This window comes from Camelus dromedarius, chromosome 14 (genome assembly GCF_036321535.1).
Source record: "Camelus dromedarius isolate mCamDro1 chromosome 14, mCamDro1.pat, whole genome shotgun sequence".
Classification (NCBI taxonomy): domain Eukaryota; kingdom Metazoa; phylum Chordata; class Mammalia; order Artiodactyla; family Camelidae; genus Camelus; species Camelus dromedarius.
Genome location: NC_087449.1, coordinates 33,560,404 through 33,581,122, shown reverse-complemented (window position 1 = coordinate 33,581,122; position 20,719 = coordinate 33,560,404). Strand labels below are relative to the sequence as shown.

Below are 20,719 nucleotides of genomic sequence, written 5' to 3'. Positions count from 1 at the left end.
CCTAGAGCGGTGCTTTTTGTCTTTTAAGTTATTTATTTTATTTATCTAAAATTAATTAAATTAAGAAACATATACTTGAGTTTCCTTTTTTTGGGACCACTCTTTTGTTACACTTTGCTTGTTTAGATAAAAAAAAAACTTTCCATTTTTAAGATATTTTAATTACATATGTGACTTTAAAAAATAACAACAAAAGTCCAGCCTAGACAAGTCCATGAGTACCGTAAAAATCATGACTTATGTAGCAGACTCATTCCTCAGATTCCACATTCACCTCAAATGTCTCTTTTGATCTTTCTTTCAGCTGAACTAAAAGCTGCATCTCTGTGCACCCAACTGTCATGGACTATATTGTCTGGTTAGTCCCCACCCACACTGGGCTGGAAGTTTCTTATTTTCAAAGCTCTTAGAACAGCTCTTGAGCAAACATAGGTGATCGGTAAATATATGCCTGGGTAGATATATGCTTGGATGAATTCATAGGCTGGACAAAAAGATAGACTTTTCTTCCATTCATGCATAAATTTACCATGTCTAGGAGAAGGAAATGTCCTATACCTGCAGATGTAATACTTTTGCTCTGGATGAGTTTTAACAATTTTTGAATTGGTGAGGTTTATTATCAGTATTTAGGTGTAGTAGTAGTCTCCCCCTCCCCAGCTTGGAAGCATCATAATTATATATATTTGTTGAGATGTCTGCCCTCAGCCTCTAGATTTGTTGTACTGGATGTTTTGAACATATAATTGATGTAAACCCAATGTTCTCCTTACTAGTTATGAGTTGTCTTTTATTGTGAAGCTTGGCCAGAAAATGTTTGAGTTTTTGAAAATTGTGAACACACTTTTCAGAATTCCTTTATTGTTAGGTCCTTTCCCTCTTTAGTTTGTTATTCTTTCAGCTTTGTCTTCAATACAAACTTGTCAGAGCTTTTCATTTTATAAAAATAATTTTTAAAAGATAGTTAAAGTAGTGGTGGAGTGGGGCTGCAGACAAGACATCATGGAGTTTTAAAAACTCATGCAACTGTCAGGTAATTTAGTACAGTTTTTACCCCTGGGAATATACCTTTCTAGCTGGCAACTTTATGAGGTTTTTTGGGAGGGGAGGGGGCAGGGAGAGCTGGCAACTTTAAATTAGGTTATTTTATGGTTTTAGTTGTCCTTTTGGTGTTTCTTTAATGACAAGTGTGGATGCCTCCCTAGCATGGGAATCTTATTTTAGATTGCTTACGATGGTGTTGGAGAAAGTGTTATTTCTGCTTAAATATTATTTGTAGTATTTTAAAAATAACATTAAACAGGTCAACATGACATTTTTGTGACTTACTACTTTAAAAGCTTTAAGGAAAATAATTTTACAGTCAGCCTTAAAAATGTTTTTTTTGTCTTGCACAGAGTCAAAGTCTTCCTTGACTGTCTAGGAATATTATCACTGATAATGATCCTTTAGATTAAAAAAGTTACCAACATTTAGTATAAAAGAATTGATTAAAAGCTTTGCAAATCCAATGATATACTATTCTGTGTTGTTTGGGAGTGGAACCTTTAGGTCTGTTTCCCCCCAGTACAGCAATACATGCCTGCCCTCGTCCCAGATTTATGCTCTTCTTAAGAAGTGTTTGATATTTTAATCATCTACTTGTTCAGCTTTTTCATTTAGGAGGAAGTAATAATTGTACCTTGCAGAGTGCTTTTTCTTTTGATTTTCATAGCAATCAAATAAAGGGTTAGGGCAGATATTTTTATTATCCCCATTTAGGAGGAAGGGAAAAACAGAAGTTAAGCAACTTTTGTAATGTCACACTGTGCTAAAAGGTTGTAAATTCACGTGAAAAGCCTTATTCTGACAAAATTATCAATGCTTAGTATAAGTACTTTTTATGAAATTACAAGCTGGGAAGTGTTCAGGAATGTCTAAAATTCTGTGTCTTAGCTTTGTTAGGCAATTACAGAGTATTAGTCCCTGATGAACAAATCAAACAAATGTTATTTATTGAGTTGGAAGTTTAATATAGAGCTTTGCTAAACACTTTAAACTTCTTTATTAAGAATAAAATTGCTTTAGCAGTTATCAGAGTTGGCATTTGGTACATGTTTTGAAGAATATGATTTCATTAAAAATAATAGTTCTGTAGTTTTGTACAAAAGAATAGTTTTATAGCCTTTAAAATGAATTCGTTGTGAGAATACTGGTTGCTAATTTTTCCATCTTATAATTGAAGATTCATTACAGTGGTTTTTATATGGTAGATTGATGGACATGGCCAAGCATTCATGTTAAGATCAGGCTGATTTAGAAATAATAGTTATTTCTAGTTTTATTTTAAAAAATAGCTTTACTGAGATATAATGTACATACCATAAAATTCATCTATTTAAAATGTATCTAATTTTAGAACAATTTAATCACCCCCAAAAGAAACCCTTTTACCATTTGCAGCCATTCCCTGTTTCATCACCCTTCCTCAGACCCTGGCAACCACTAATCTATTTTCTGGGCCTATGGATTTCTCTATTCTGGATATTTCATACAAGTGGCATCTGGCTTCTCTCAGTAAAATATTTTTAAGTTTCATCCATATTTGTAACATGTATCAATACTTCATGTCTTTTTATTATTGAATAGCAGTCTATAGTATATACCACATTTTATCCATTCATAAGTTAATGGACATGTGGGTTGTTTCCACTTTCTGGTTACTGTACACAGTGCTGCCATAAGCATTTTTGTATACATTTTTTGTAGGCATATTCTCTTGGATGTTTACCTAGGAGTGAAATTGTTGGGTCCTATGGTTATCTCTGTGTTAACCTTTTTGAGGAACTGCCAAACTGGTTTATAGAGCTGCTGTACCACTTTACCTTCCTGTCAGCAATGTATCAGGATTCCAATTTCTTCATCTCATCAACATTTGCTGCTGTTTGTCTTTGATTCTAGCCATTTTAGGGGTTGTGAAATGATAACTCATTGTTGATTAGTCATTTGCATATCTACTTTGGAGAAATGTCTTTTCAAATTCTTTGTCCATTTTTAATTGGGTTATCTTGTTATCTTTTTCATTGTTGGTTGTAGAATTTTTAAAAATATATTCTGTATGTCTGTGTGTTCTGTAAGTCTCTTATCAGGTATGATTTGCAAATATTTTCTACCATACCCTGGGTTGTCTTTTCACTTTCATGATGCTATCTTTTGAAGCACAAAAGTTTTAAATTTTGATGAAGATTAATCTAGTTTTTTGCTTTTGTTACTTGTTCTTGCATTCTACCACTGAGCTATACGTTCCCCTCATAGTATTCCCTTATAATCCTTTTTATTTCTGTAAATTCAGTAGGAATGTCCCCACATTCATTTCTGATTTTAGAAACTTGAGTCTTTTTTTTCTTAGTCTAGCTAGAGATTTGTCAATTTTGGTCATCTTTTCAAAGAACCAACATTTGGTTTTGTTGACTTTGTCTAATTTTTTTTCTATTTTATGTATTTCATTCTAATCTATTATTTCCTTCCTTTTGCTTGCTTTGGGTTTAGTTTTCTCCTCTTGTTTTAGTTTCTTAAGGTAGAGTTATTATTTGAAATTTTACTTAAAAAATGTAAGTGCTTATAGCTATAAATTTCCCTCTAAGCATTGTTTTCACTGCATCCCATAAGGTTTGGAATGTTGTGTTTACATTCTTACAGTATTTTCATTTAATCTCAAAGTATTGTCTAATTTTCCTTGTGATTTATTATTTGACTTGTTGGTTATTCAGTGTATTGTTTAATTTTGACTCATTTTTGAATTTCCTTCTGTTATTAATTTCTAATTTCATCCCATTGTGGTCAGAAGACATATTTTATGTGGTTTCTATCCTTTTAAATGTATTGGGGCTTGTTTTATGGCTTAACATAAGGGCTCTCCTAATCCATGTGCACTTGGGAAGAATATATGTCCTGTTATTGCATGGAGTGTTCTGTGAATGACTGTTAGGTCTAGATGGCATACAGTGTTCACGTTGTCTATTTCATTGCTAATCTCCCTAGTTTTATCCATTATTGAAAGTAGGGTAGTGAAGCCTACAACTTTTATTGTTGAATTGGCTATTTCTTACTTCAGTTCTGTCAGTTTATTCTTCAGGTATTTTGGGGCTCTGTCATTAGGGACTCTAGCTTTAATTCTGATGTGTAATATAGATTGGATGCTATATATGTGAACACTATTGATAAGTCAATATAACATTGTCCCCATCTTAAATCCTGTGACCAGTAAATGGAATTTGTTTTTATATGGCATTGATGCCTTAATGATTTTGACTAGGAGTAAAGTTGTTCGTCTGGGTTATATAAAGATGTACTTGTCTCTGAGAAGACTTAACTTCACTGGGGTGGTGGTTCATTGTAAGGGTGTACATGCATGTGAGTCACAGTGAACTGTAGCAGTTTAAACATAGCTGAGATAAAGTATTTAATAATGACCTTGCCAGTATTAATTTTTATTGGAATTAAAGGGCAGATGATAGCATAATGTTCCTTGGCTGTCCCTCGAATAATCTGAGTCAGTACTCATTCTTCTTAAACTACTAACAGTATCTACCTTTTATACAACCAAGTCCTAAAGTATATCTGGCTTTGGAGGAAGAAGGAAATAGAGAAGTATCCATTATGTTATATTATTTTTATATTATTTCTTTTTAATCCTCATAGCAATCTTTTGACATGGGTGGTATTGCTCTCACTTTACAAATGAGCAAATTGAAGACTCAGAGGTTTATTAATTTTATCAGGTTCCTTGGTGAGTGCTCTTTTCATTTTAGTCTTTCATTCAACAAATATGCCAGGCTGTGGAGATGCAGCTGAAACCCAGTCAGACATGTTCCTTACCCTCATGAAGTGAATTTCTGGTGGAGTCTTTGAGCCCTATTTCATATAGTAGTGGTATATATTTGTAGAATACTTTGTATATTTCTGCATTTTAATCTTATTTTATGATTCTTTTTTGCAGTCTTGTGACCCAGTGGGTTAGATATTACTGATATTATTCCCATTTGAAAACTTACGGAAACTGAGACTTAGGGAAATTAAAGTCATATAGTTAGTAAATGGCTGCCTTAGTGCACAAAACCAGGTCATCTGACTCCAAGGATCCTGAACTTCTTCCATTATGCTACATTGTCTCACTGTTTCACCTGAAACTATAAGCCGAGATCACCAAGAGTGATATTCTGGAAAGTAACCAACCTAGGCGCACTTAACAAAGCAGAGCTGTACCAGGCAGGACATGTGGGAAGAGAAATCAGGAGCCCCAAACAGCTGTGTCTGGTGTGCTGAAATGGATTCATTCTTAAATTACGGCATTAAAAAAGGAATGCTTTGGAGAGAGACTAAAACGTGAGAAATATTGTGCAGACATGGTCTCAGCAGCACCTAGATGGGCATGGGCTCGATTGCACAGTAACTGCCAGGGGCATTTTTTTTCTAGAACAAAGACTTGAAACAGACAGTGATCCAAACAACACCGGACTCTGTACAGAGCTATCTGCAGTTGCAAATCAGAGTGTAATCTTTATATGAGGAGGGGATTGCTTGTTTTACGTTGATTACCTCAGCTACTTTAATGCAGGTATAGAGATAGCAATCTATTCAGTAAAAACATTTGAGTGCTTGCTCTGTGTAAAAGCTCTGTTAGGCATCGTGGGAGTGATACCAATGTAAGTATGACACCATCCTTGCCCACAAGGAGCTTGTAACCTAGTAAGGACATTTTGCATTCATTCAAACAATACTTGTTCATCCAGAGTCTGTTATGTGTCAGACCCTATACCAGTTGTCTAGGAGACAAGAGTGGATAAGATAGAAACTGTCTCTATGCCTTTAGCTTATACTTTCCATTGCTTGGAGAGTATTTCCTTATCTCCTTCCCCTCAGTCTAAGAAATCAGAAATCTTTTAAAGTAGAGAGCAGGACGTGAAATTCTCTTAGCAAAATAGCAGTCAGGACTGCTGTTCTTGTGACTTGGCTACAAATAGAACCTGATAGCTTATAGGTCAGCTTAGGTGTCATGCTTGAAAATACTTGCATCATATTTAACAGACACATCATTCAGAAAAGTACAAACATCCCAACAGAAAAAATGGACAAAGTATTTGAACAGAAGATCATAGAATAGGAAATAAAAAAGGTAAAAATATATGTCAGGAGGTGGTTATATAGCTCAGTGGTAGTAGTTCAATCCCCAGTACTTCTGTTAAAAAAAAAGTTGTCATTTAAAAAAAATTTTTTAAATGTCAATCTTACTAGTAATCAGAGAAATGATGATTAAATAATGAAATACTGTTTTTTACCTCTCTCATTGGCAAAAGTAAAAGTTAAGAGCAAATTTAAGTGATAATGATAAGAAAACTTTATTGAGTTATTTTCTCTGTGGTGGGCACGATAATCTTTACAACAATCCTAGTGAGGTAAATATTATTATTATTTCTGTTTTATTGATAAGGTACTTGAGGCACAAGGATAGAGTAACTTGCCAAGGTCAAACATCTAGTACTTGTTGAGGCCAAATTTGAACTCAGACAACCTGTCTCTAGAGCGTGCATTTTTTTTTTTGTTTGTTTGTTTTTTGTTTTTTGTTTTAAGAGCGTGCATTTCTGATCACCAATGTAGTGCCCTTGTCTGGGTTGGTTACTGTTATGCTGTATACTCAGTCTCTAGAAGTGTCGACCACAAAAAAAAATTTAAATATTTGTTGAATGAATTCTTAAAATGAAAATCTATTAGGCACATCATTTTGGAGGATAATTTAACAGTATCCAAAAGGATACACACTAATGACTCAGTAATTCCATTTCTTAATGTGTATCTTAAAAAGAGACATGTATAAGGAGACATGTACATGGCAGCATTCTTGGTAATTGTGGAAAAATAGAGGAAAATCTAAATGCTCATCAGTGCTATAAATAACTGATAATATAACTAATATATGTTATATGTCAGTTATACCTCAATTTAAAATTTAATCAAGTGATTTTTCAACTTGAAACTCTTTAATTGTTTTCCATTGCGCTAAAATAATATTAAAACTCCTTTATCAAAATAATCTGCAAAATGTATTAGGAATCTTAAAGCTCTATGTGATTAATAAATATAAATAACTAAACAGACTTTGATATAGGTACATTTTAGAATTCTGTGTGCACAGTTAAAATAAATGAAGTATTTGATCTGGAAAGATATCTAAAATATATTATTGAATGAGAAAAGTGAGGTTTTCCTACCAAAATAGATTCTAGATGATGAAAGAGTAAAACAACCAAAAATAACCATAAAAATAACAAAGAAAATATGGATGAATATTTTTATAATATTACAATGAGAAAGGCTTTTCTAAGCATGATGTGAAATGTAAACCATGAAGGAGAAGATTGATGAATTTGATTACAGAAAAATGGATGACTTCCATGTAGGAGAAAAAGGACAAACATTAAACTGGGACAAAGATTCTAAACATGATATATAAAGGATATTTATAGGCAATTCATAGAATGGCCAATAAAAATATGAATGCTAAGTAGATGTTCAGCCTTTACTCATAATTAAAAATACAAAATAGAATATCAGGTCCCATTTCCTACCTGTGAAATTGGCAAACATTGATAATACTCAGTAATGACAAGAGCTTATAGAAAAAAACTTTTATATACTTTTGTAGGAAATATAAGCTCAGCATGTTTGGTGGAAATTTTGGCACCATTTATTAAATTTAAAATGTATACTGCTTTTGTCTTTAATTCCAAATTTTGGGATTTATTGTATATTAAAGTATACAGATATCTGTACAGAGATATTCATTATATTGTGTATAGGTATAAAAATAAAGAGACATCTAGATGTCCACTGATAGGGATCCTTAAATTGTAAGACATCCTTATAATGGAATGCTGTTCAGCTATTTTAAAAGATAATGGTAAATCAAAGTGTATATATGCATGTCCCATTTCACACTGCTTTGTGTAGTGCTGGTAGATTATAATGCTACATTAAATAACATGTATGAATATACTATAACAGTAGGCATGTATATATTTTAAAAATCCATTATAGTAACCTGTTGGTCTGTGTCTCTTCCCTTGCTCTGTTCTCAGTACTATTATCTATAGTGGGAGCATTAATAAATTCATATATATTGTAGTCTAGTGTTTAGTTGTTATTAAACAAGAGTTTCTTTTTCTCTTTCTTTTATTAGCAAAAGATTAAGGACAACTTCTAGCTGATGGGAGCATTTTTATACTACAAGTACTTCTGAATGCCAAAGAGTAGAAGTGAAGGAGGAATGTTGTTTCTAAATATATACATACCTAGTGGTTAAGAGTTTGAGATATGAAACCAGATTGCCTGGGTTCAGATCTTGGCTCAGCTTACTGTATGTGACTTTGTGCAAGCTACTTAGCTTGTTTTGCCTCCATTTCCCCATTCATCTGACAAATATTTGCGTGCTTACCATATGCCAAACACTATTCTGGATGCCAGTGATTAAAAAAGGGAGGATTAAGACAAAATCTCTGCCTGCTTGTAGTATATGTACATTCTAGAGGGCTTACTTCTAGACCTATTATTTAGGGTTGTTAAGAGGATTAAGGGTTTAATACCTGTATCGCCCTTGGAAAGATGTCTGGTACATAGTAAGTGGTATGTAGTAAGTGGGCAATAAATATTACTATTATTCTTCCTTCCCAGATAAATAGACACACAGTGTGATTTGTTAACTATTTTATGGAAGTTTTTTGGGAAATACAATGACATTCAAGGATATATGAAACAATCTATTTCAGTATATTCTTAACAGTTGTCCACATTCTAGGTGCTCTCATATACTCTGTCATTGAACTCTAGTTTGGCAGATTGTACTGTACACTGTCTGAACCTTACCGTACCATGCTGCAAAAGTTCTCAGCCAGTGAGTGTTCTGCCACCCTACTTTGAATGTGCTAGAAGTTGAAGTGCAAAGTTTACAGTGGTTTTAAGGAGTCTTGATGGAAATGCTAGAGAAATCAAGAGGGTAAAGATCAAAAAGTATTAACATTGGTAAATTGAAGGTCATCATAAACATCAGTGAAGCCTGGGAGGATTGACTGATAAATGTATAGCATTTAATAGGAGAAATTTATTGTTGTAGTTACATTTATTAATTTGTGAATTTACAAAATCTCAGCACATATTTATAGAGCAAATATTTATTTATGGCCTGCCAAGTGCTATGTTAAGTGTGCCGATTCTTTGGTGAGCAAAGTAGTCATGGAACCTATCCTCACAAAGGTGATATTTCACAATGTTACAAAATAATTATATGGTTGTAAGAGAACTATGCAGGAAGTCTAGTCTGAGGGGGTCAAAGGAGGTCTTCCTTGAGGAATTGAGATTTAATCTGAGACCTGAAGATTGAGTGAGTTTGTTACTAGCCAAGAGAAGAAAGTTGGAAGAAAAGAGTAGAAAACAATGTAAGGAGGAGGAACAGCATGGAGAAGAACATGATACTCTTGAGGAATGGGTGTCATTGTGGATGGAGAGAAGTAAATGAAGAGAAAGAAGAAAAGAATAAACTGGAGAGTTAGGTAGGGGTTAAATTATGTAGGACCTTATAAGGTCAGAGTAAGGAGTTTTGTTTTTGTTTTACATCTTTAAACCATTTTATTTTCTCAAATGAAAGTTTCATCTCTACATTCTTTCAGTTTTCTTTGAGATTACTAATACATTTTGCAGATTATTTTGATAAAGGAGTTTTAATGTTATTTTAAGTGCAATGGAAAACAATTGAAGAGTTTCAAGTTGAAAAATCACTTGATTAAATTTTAAATTGAGGTATAATTGACATAACATTAGTTTCGGATATACAGCATCATGATTTGATATTTGTACATACTCTTGTGAATTGATCATCATAATAATTCTAGTTAATATTTATCACCATTCACAGTTAGAAAAGTTTTTTTCTTTTGATTAAGGACTTTTAAGATCTACTCTCAACAATTTTCAAATATGCAGTACAGTATTATTAACTATAGTAATTATGCTGTACACTGGATCCCATGACTTATTTATTCTATAGCTGGAAGTTTGTACCTTTTGAACCCTTCACCCATTTCACTATTCTCCTCCTGCCTATGGCAACCACCATTTTGCTCTCTGTATCTATGAGCTTGTTTTTTTTTTTGTTTTGTTTCGTCTTTTAAATTCTGCATACAAATGAGACCATACAGTATTTGTTTTTGTCTAATTTATTTCACTTAGCATAATGCCCTCAAGCTCCATGCATGTTGTTGCAAATAGCAAGCTTTCATTCTTTTTATGGCTGTATAATATTCCATTGTCAATATATACCACATCTTTGTCTGTTAATCTACTTACGGACACTTAGGTTATTTCTGTATCTTGGCTATTGTAAATAATACTGCAGTGCAGATGAAGGGTGCAGATATCTTTTTGAGTTAATGTTTTTTTCCTTCAGATAAATACCCAGTATTGGAATTGCTGGGTAATATGGTAGTTGAGCTTTTTTTTTTTAAATTGAGATATAATTAACATACATCAGTATATTAGTTTCAGGTATACAGCATAATGATTTGATATTTATATTTATTGTGAAATGATCACCACAGTAAGTCTAGTTAACTGTCATCATGTGTAATTACAGATTTTTTCTTGTAATGAAAACTTTTAAGATTTACACGTAGTTACTTTCAAATATGCAATAAAAGTATTAACTACAGTTACCATGTTGTACTTTATATTCCTGTGACTTACTTATTTTGTTACTGGAAGTTTGTGCCTTTTGACTCCCCTCACATCAGGCTAATAAACTGGTTAAGTTGATTGGTTTGCCCAGAACGCGGTGTTTTATCTTGCAATAAAAATTTATCTGTGTATACGGGGTGAGATGCAAGTGTTTGCAAAGAGTATCCAATAGATGTATGCTACCTAGAAACTAAAGATATGGACTTTGGCTAATATGGTGTTAATGGTTCCAATAATGGACAAACAATGAATTTGCTACTTTCAGGATGTATATCTGAATAGTTTCTGGCCCTATACCATATATACACGAATTTGTTTTTATGGTCTTGAATCTTATTACTCTAGACTTGAGAATTATGCATTTTACCTGTTTTAGTGCCAATCTCAAATCAGTTGCTGTTCTAGAGGTTTTGGTGCATATGTATATTTGATACATTTGTTACCACATTTCCCAATATTTGTTAAACTGTGCTTTTTTCCAGTTTGTATTAGGTTAAAGCAACTACCTGGTTCCAATAGCTCTTAAGCAAGAATTCAATGTTTGTGAAAGATGCCAGATTGATATCCTGGAAATTGAAGCCCCGTGTGAATGTGGGGTAGCAACAAAGTCAACTTCCCACATCTTGCTCTCTAATGTATTTTGGTCTTGACCTGCAGGAATAAAGTTCTTCTCAAAGATTATCTTATTTCTTTTTTTTACCACTTTGAGTGAGGTTGTTCATTATTCAGAGCATGTTTTTCTAGGATCAAATATACTTAGCCTCTTCAGAAAGTTGAACAATCAGGTTACTTTTTTTGTTCCTGTATTTCTTTTCATTGTTTGGACTTGAACTGATCAGTGGCCCTAATGGATTACTAATTGTATAAACAGACCAGTCTGCTGGTTGGTTTTATGGTTGAAATCATATTCTGCTTTTCTCTTGTACTTCTTTCACACAGATTGCTTTTTGATGATGAATAATCATAGCTACTACTTATTGAGCACTTACATATCGCACCTCCTTATAAGGAAGGCACTTTATATAAACACATTCTTCTTCATTATTGAAACTGTCCTGCAAAGTGTAGTGTTCATACACATTATAAAGAAACTGAGACTTAGAAAGTTTAAGTAATTTGCTCAAAGCAGTGACACCTGTTAAATGCTAGAGCATGAATTCAAACTTGGATTTGACAGAATTCTGTGCTAGTGTTCTTTCATCAAACTCCACGTACTACTTATACAAAATGTCCATTTAGATTAAATATCAGAGAAGCAAGTCTGTTACATATTGGTCATGGTTGATTTGAAATTTTGGTCCCAGTTTTTCTAGATATTCCAATGTTGTATTTATAGATACCCTTGAATCACACTTCCTTTCTTTAAAGATAAATCAACAAACTAATAGAAACTGTTTGAAGAGTTGTAATTAAGATAGAAGGCCCTGATAAAACATGGTTTAAGCTTGAATTGTTCTCAGTATGCAAACAAATAATCATACATTGGCATTAATAAACTTTGAAATAGTAAGTACATTAGAATCTTAGTCTCAGCGTGACTCTTGGGATATTTTCTATGAAAAATTTTTCTAGGTGGAAGTACTTTGAAAGTTAGACCTTTAGTTATTTTACTTTGGATCACAAGTGGTTAGTGAGCACTTACTCTGTGCCAAACATTGTGCTATATACAGGATATAGTGAGCAATAAGACAGAAGCAGTCCCTATTCTCGAAAACCTCAATAGCCTGGAAAGGGGAGACAGACAGTTTAAAAAAGTTCATAAGTCAGTTGATAGAGGAAATAAAAGACATATGAGAACAAAGGAGCACCTATTGCAGACCTAGCTCAGAAGGGCTTCATGGAAGATATTGTGTGTAAGGTAGGAGAAATAGTAAGAATTAGTCGAGTAACAGTGGCAGGGGCAGAGTATTCCGGGCTTAAATAATAATGCGTGAAGGCTTGTTTTTTTCCCCAACAATTTTGTTGAGATATAATTCACATATCATACAACTCATTCCGTGGTTTTCAGTGTATTCACAGAGTTGTGCAATCGTCACCACTGCCTAATTCCAGAACATTTTCATCACCCCCAAAAGAAACACCATACCCATTAGCACCATACCCTATTCCCTCCTCTCCCTGGTCCCTGGCAACCACGAATCTATTTTCTGTCTCTAAGGATTTCCCTATTCGGGACATTTCATATAAAAAGAATTACACAGTATGTGGTCTTTTGTGACTGGCTTATTTCACTTAGCATAATGTTTTTAGGGTTCATCTATATTGTAGTATGTATCAGTATGAAGACCTGTTTTGAGGAATGATAATGAGCAATATCAAGAATTGAAAGTTCAGTTGATCAGGATGATCAGTGCATGGAGCAAGAATTTGAGAATAAAGAGGTATCGTACTAGACAGGTAAGCAGAAACCAAATCAGACAAAGCTGTGTTATAGAGGTATGGACTTTATTCCAAGGGCAATAGGATGCCATTGAATGGTGTTAGGTATGAAAATAATATAATCAGATTTGTGTTTCATATTTGTGTAGAGAATAGACTAGATGGACACAATACTGGGGGCAGAGAGATTAGTGAAGATTCTTGCAAAAATCTGGGCAACAGAAAGATGTCAGTGGTGTGGGATATGGCACTGGGAATGGAGAGTAGTGGATGGATATGAGAGATTTAGAAGGTAAGACTGGGAAGAAAAAGGTAAGATTGGCAATAGTTGGTGTTAGAGTGAATATAGAGGTAGGGGAGAAGGAGAGGTAGTATCTAGAATGGTGCTTAAGTTTTTCGGTTGTTAAGCCAGGTGGATTATGATGCACAGACTAATTAAGGAACTGGCTAGATAGACGAAGTCTCGGGGTACTGATCTTTAAGGAGTACTGAATTGGCACTGGAAAATTAATGAGATGAAAAAATGCACTCACCAGAACTCACTTCTTATCAGTAGAGTACTACATGTTGTTTGGAAGAAAACGTTAGTAAGCTTCTAGAGAAGGAGGTAAGACCCCCTCCCTCCTAGTCTTAGAAGTTACGTAGTGTCACTGCTGTTCTGCTCTGTTAGTTCAAGTTTTGTCCAAATAAGGAGGAAGGAGGACTAGATTTTACCACTCTTGTAAGAAGATCATGTGGGATGGGAGATACTGTAGCAGCCATCTTTGGAAATAAAATCTGCCACACCTACCTTGAGAGCCCTGCCTAGGCTAGGATAGGAAACCAGAAAAGAGTCCTTTGGAATTTTGAGTGCAGTTTTATACATACTGAGTTTAATTCCTTGTCAGACTCCCTGGTGGAAATGCTACTAAAAAGTTTGGTTACTTAACAGATACCGAATTTGTTCTGTGGTAAGTTGTATTAATCAGAGCCAAGATAGGAAACATTTAACTGAGTTTATTCTCCTCATTTTTTTTTTCTTTTTAACCTATGGCCAGGATTTTAGAAATTATTACCTTTATAATAAATCTCCTTTTTTGTAAACATGTCCACTTCAAAGATTGCTGTAAATTGCTTGTATTTTATATTTTAAACATCTTTATTCCTGTCATTTTTCCTTATAGTTTACTTTTTTTTTTTAAAGATCTGGATTTCTTAATTTTAGATGATTCTTCTTTCACTTTCTCCATATTATAATGAAAGTTTTAATCTTCTGTTATACATTCCAGGGAGATAATCTTTTAAAACTCTTGTCTTTCCTATTTTGTTCTTTCTTCAGTTTTCATATTTGAAAGTAAAAGTGTAAGTAGCTTGGGTTTCTATTAATTGAAATTCAAGTATCTTCAATCCTCTTTCCCTTTACTAACAAATAATATATATTCATCCTAAAAAAAATTAGGTTTAAATAATAAATAAAATGTAAATCACCCAAACACTATTGAGATTATTATATTTTGGTGTATATATTTCTTAAGACTTCACAGGTTTTCTGCAGATATTGAGTCTTACCATTTATACCATTTTGAAAATTGATTCTTTCATTTAGCATTTATATTTTTCCCAGTATTTATTATTTTAAACATTAAGAAATTCACAGATATAGAGAACAAATGAGTGGTAACCAATGGGGGAGATAAACAAACTAGTGGTTACAGGGTGCAATATAGGGATAGATGAGTGGGAGGTACAAATTATTGGGTGTAAGATAGGCTCAAGGATGTATGGAAAAACACAGAATGTAGCCAATATTTTGTAATAACTAAGTGGAAAGTAACCTTTAAAATTGTATAAAAATTAAAAAATAAATCTCTAGAAGGGTAATATGTCAAAAGGCCTGTGTTTATATAATAATAACATTTTCCAGTTACTTAAATCCTTGTCACTTTTTCTCTCTCCCCTAGAGAATTTGTTTTTTGTTTCTCTCTTCCATTTACTTACATACCCTCTCTCATACAGTAAACAGACTCACACACGCACACACATTGACATTTATTTTTTAGAGAGAAAGACATCTTCATCATGAGGTTGACTACTTAAATGTGAACTTTGTCAGTTCGATTCGATTTACTTCTTCATAAGACATTTGTTGAACACTGTGTGCTATGCCCTGGGTTACAGAGAATGAAGACAGAGCCCTGTTCTTGGGGAACTCAGTCCAGTGGGGAAGGTAGATAGGATAACCCACAATGTAAATTCATTTGTGAATTAGTGGAGACATGCATGATGGGAGCATAGGGTGACTTTTCTAAAACATTCTGTAGAGAATCAGGGAGGGCTTTCTAGCTTGAGCTGAGAATGAGTTGAACCTTAGTAACGTTAAGTTAGACAAATAAGGAGTAGTCCAACATGGGCACAGAACGTGCAGTGATAAGAGCAGCATGTTAGAGTATCTCACAAAAAATACTGGTAGTTTGATATGATGGGAGCTTAGGGAAGTAGTGGGAGAACAGGTTGGAAAAGAGGCAGAGACCAAGTTCTGAAGGGATGTTTATGCCTTGCTAACAAAACTACACACTTTGGGGGAAGGGTGGAAGGGGGTCCATTCACTTAGCTAGAAAAGCATAGTCAGTCTGGGTAGAATATGTTTGGAACAAATGAGGACCCATCATTGTGACGTCCAGAGACATGTCCATTAAGTAAGTGAACTAGGGAGCTATTTAAGATTTTTAATCAGAAGAATAACATGATGTGATTTTCTTTTAGAAAGTTATTTTGGTAAGATTATGAAAGGATATGTTTTCTAGAAAAATGAAGATAATATCACTAGTTTGGGAACTATGTTGATCCAATCTAGGTGAGAACTGATGAGGGCCTAAACTGAGGGTGAAATTAGGAATCCTTGTTATATGCTATACTTAATTAAATCATCCCATATATTTTTTTTTTGTGCCTATACTGTACTGAGTTCTTGGGATAAAAAAGATGAATAAAATGGGCTTCCTGATTTGAGTGACTTACTGTTTAGTGGGGGTGCAACAGATTTGTAAAGAGAGAAATTACCATGTAATGTGAAAAGTGTTATTGACGTAAATGTATTATGAGAACATAGCGAATTGAGTGATTATTAATTTCACATTGGGAGGTAACATTGAATGGAATACTGAAGGAGTTCTGTAAAATTCTTTTTTTTTCTATGTGTCTGCAACTTTAAAGCATATTATAGTGTGTTTTATGCTGTATATCTACCTGTTTACTGAACTTCTTTTGTTCCTTTCAAAAAGCAATTCCATGATGCCAAAAGTCAGTGGAAAGGCCATTACCATAAAGTACCCATTCTGGGTATAAAGTATTAGATAATTTGATTCTTCTCTAGAAAGTACGTTCTGTGTGAGGCTAGGCACTACCTGTTGCCTGTCTGTTTCTCTATCTCTTCTCTTTGTTTTTCTAAACTGTGTCTTAATTTATGTATTAGGACAATAGCAACTTTGAGGCTATCTTCAAGAAAGAATGCAATATTTCATTATGTGTCAGTTCTCAAAGATAAGAATGGAGTCTTATGGACTGACCCCCCCCCCCCACATACTCCTTTATTTTCTTTCTTCGTATAAATCCCACTAAAATGATCAGAAAAAACAGTGGAAGAGGAGATAAGAGTGGGTGAGAAATTTCAACCAATGGAAATAGTAAAGAAAGATTTTAGAATGAAGAAGCTATAAATTACTTGCCTGCAGAGGGAGATGTGATTAAAAACAACTCTGTACTCCCACAGAACCTTAGAAAGACTTGTGATGTGAAGGCTCTAAGGATCTCTAAAGGCTTAGGTGAGGTGTGGTGTTGAAAACAAATTGGTTGGAAGTCTGTGCAATGAGTGGTTAGTTTTATAGGTATTCTACCTAATTTTAAGTAGTTAAGTAACTTTCCTCCTTGTCCCTAGGAGACTAAAGTTTATTGTCTGGAAGAATTGAATTATGAAAGCCTTGAATTTAGGGATTCCAGCAAATCAGAAGGTGATGGTGAGGTACCGGATTGATGGTAGATTAACTAAGAAAAATATAGTGTGAAGTTGTAAATATAAAGTTGAGAGGAGTCACCATCTTGTGTGATTTTCCTTTAGCCACATGTAAGCACTTAAGCTACTTAGGGGAATGTATGGCATATGTAGACAGTTAGATATAATCAGGCTTGAGGCTTTGCCAGTTGAGACTAGAAGCTCAGTTATCTGATTACAGAAGAAGAACCTATGATGTTTGAGACAGTTACATAATAATATTAAACTTCCCTCACACATTAAAATAGACACCACACACACAGGATTTTACTTTGAATCTATAGTTAATTTTATTTGTTTAAAAAATTTTTTTATTTGTTTACAAAAATTCAATTAGTTACATATTAGTTACTTACTTTTGCCTCATCCTCATGCTGACCTTTGATCTTCTACCACATACAGCCCTTTCATGTGATATGATTTTAATCCTTTATCTAATAGATTTAAGTCTATTTCTTAGCATTGACAGCTCTTCGCACTCAGAGTATGTAGCATGTACATGTTTTTTCAAGTTCTCAAGATAGGAAAATCTTTTATCAGTGATTTTCATTCTATGTTTTTTGTTGTTTTCTGGAAACTTGAATTTCCAGCCTTTTAGAATAATCTTTTATTTATTTGTTTATTTTTTAGTAATCACATCAGTTTCACATCAGATAATAGAATTAAATTTGTTGTAATGTCAGGAAAATTTCTTTTAGTTCCTCAGTTTATCTTTAAAATTAAGTTATGTTCATTAGATCATCTTTAAGATACTTTCCTGTTTTGAAAATGCTATGAATTATAGGTTAGATATTTTATACAGATGATAAGAAATTTTAGTTTTATTCTAATTAGTTGCAACTAGTAATCTATTGCTTCTAAGTAGTGGAGGTCTGGAATCATAAGGGATTCCATTTAGAGGAAAAAATTGTTTTCCATCTGAAAAAAAAATCTCAGCAGGAAGCTTTTGAATCTCATTTTAAGAATTCTGTATGTATTAAAAAATCACTCTAACAGAGGACATTCTTCTGAAGCAGCAGTTTTGTTAGCTTTGGATTCTTGGCGGGCGTATTGAAATATAAATAAGTGGTATTTTTATGAATTAACATAGTTAAAGTCATTGGGTAGAAAATGCCTACCTTTGATCTTTTGCTTTGTATTATCCATTGAAAATAAGAAGTGTGCAGTGTAACAGTTCTTAACTGTTCATTGAAATGTTTACCTTTTGGCCTTCTTTGACAATGTAATGTGTCTGTTGCTGCATTCCATGCTGGCCAGGTCTTTGAATCTGAAGATGTAATTGTAATTTATCGTTTAAGCCCATTGCTTTTATTTGTCTGGCTATGATAGGTTTATATGAAGAAAATCAGGACTTACTGCTTTAGCATATCTAATGAGCAATGTGTTTTTTCTTTAGGATCAAATAGAGCATACTGAATCAGCAGGACTGGCTCGTGGTGCAGCAAGCATCATGAGTAAGCACAGAGAAGTCTGTTCCTTATCACATGTGTAAGGGGAAAAAGGTAGGAAAACCAATGTTCTTATTTCTCTTAAGAGAGATTGAACTTCAGAAAACAAGTAGACCTATAGAAGATAATGCTCATGTATATATTTGATGCTTGCTTCATTTATAACATTGCCTCTTAAATCAGGAGTATAGTTTAACAAAAAAAAGATTTGACTTAAGTCCAGAGCAAAATGATATTTTTAAATTACCTATTGAGTTATGTCAAAATGCTAATTTCTCTACCAGTACTTGGCTTCTCCCTTTTAGAGTCAACTTCTGCCTTGAGCATAGAAAGGTAATTTCAGAATGAAAAAGAACATGGACTTGAGCAATATTGTTAAGAGAAAATAGTGCTATATCTACCCAATTAATGCCATTTATAGTTCTTGGTCAATCACGCAAGAGATAAACAATTAAAGCAGATTTTGGGGTGGGGAGTGAGTTAGAAATACAGATTTAATTACATTGTTTTATTTTGTATTTTTAGTCTAGTTATGAAGAACAGTAATTTCCAGCAGAAAATTGGAAGTATTTTATTAATTCTTATAGAACAGGAATCATTAATCATTGGCTTTTTCCTGACTAGGATTCATCTTTGCTTTCTTTCAAGTCCAAATCGGTGGTGGGAGTGGAAGGTGTGTGGGTGAGATTGGTTTCAGAAATTAATTATGCCATTCACTAATGGAGTGTTGCATTTTCTGGCTGAATTCTCTGATTTTCCATGCAAACTTCAAAGATAAAGGCTTGGGTCTGACAGTGTATGGCAGGAGACTGAGTTCCTAAGGCATTTATTAGCAATAGTACCTTCCTCACCAAAACTTCCAGGTCTGCAGTTGGCAAGGTCTTTGTTTCTTTCTTTCTTTCTTTCTTTTTTTTGTTTAACTTTTTTTTTATTGAGTTATAGTCGTTTTACAATGCTGTGTCAAATTCCAGTGTAGAGCACAATTTTTCAGTTATACATGAACATATATATACTCATTGTCACATTTTTTTTCGCTATGAGCTACCATAAGATCTTGTATGTATTTCCCTGTGCTATACAGTATAATCTTGTTTATCTATTCTACATTTTGAAATTTCAGTCTGTCCCTTCCCATTCCCCGCCCCCTTGGCAACCGCAAGTTTGTATTCTATGTCTATGAGTCTGTTTCTGTTTTGTACTTAGGTTTTGTTTTGTTTTTGTTTTTGTTTTTTTAGATTCCACATATGAGTCATCTCATATGGTATTTTTCTTTCTCTTTCTGGCAGGCAAGGTATTTCTTGTCCTCTAACTTTCTCACTTGTGAGCGTGAGAAAAGAGTGCCCTTCTCTGCCTTCACCTGGCAAAATCTTATTCTTCAGGCATCTCCTCTTTAGGAAGTTTTCAGCCCACTGCAAAGACTATTGATAATAATAACTAATAATTTATCAACAATAATAAAATTTTGGAATATTTGTTACATTAGCCCACACTACCCCAAATAACATACCCTTGCCTCAGTCTGATTTGGATTCACCTCTTCTTTGGCTTCATAGTACCCAGTGCATATATCAATTAGTACATACCACGATATTTAATATTTTAAGTTTACTCATCCATTTCCTATGAAATATTGGTCACCTTAGGCCAAGGACTTTGTCTTATTTGTCATTGTAACCTGATGACTAAGACAGTGCCTGGTGTATAGTAGATGCTCAGTAGTGTTTAATGCATGAATGTACACATGTTCATTGTGATTGGTATACGGCATATAGAAGTAACAGAGAAGGTGACATAGGAGCAGTCAGATAAGTGCTGTAGAAGTGGAACCCCTAAGACCAAGATTCAAGAGAGTGTCCATTGGGATTTGCAGTACTAACTACTATATATAAAATAGATAAAAACAAGATCCTACTGTATAGTACAGGGAACCATATTCAGTACTTTGTAAAAGTCTATAATGAAAAGGAATATATATATATATATATAAATAATATGTATACACAACTGAATCACTCTGCTCTGCACTGGAAATTACACAAGTCTTCTCTGGATCCTAAGAGAAGATCTACATATACTGACATTTGGCAGTCTCCCAATGAAATAG

General features: G+C 33.8%; 1 protein-coding gene across 3 annotated transcripts in view; it reads left to right on the top strand.

Moving 5' to 3' along the window:
• The window catches only part of ZFYVE9 (zinc finger FYVE-type containing 9), a 131,508-nt gene that overhangs the window by 20,464 nt on the left and 90,325 nt on the right, over positions 1–20,719 (top strand). For all 3 annotated transcript variants that reach the window (XM_031465123.2, XM_010984753.3, XM_064493588.1), the window contains exon 2: positions 18,564–18,669. The gene's annotated coding sequence lies outside the window, so the exon portion shown is untranslated. The remainder of the gene's footprint in view (positions 1–18,563; positions 18,670–20,719) is intronic.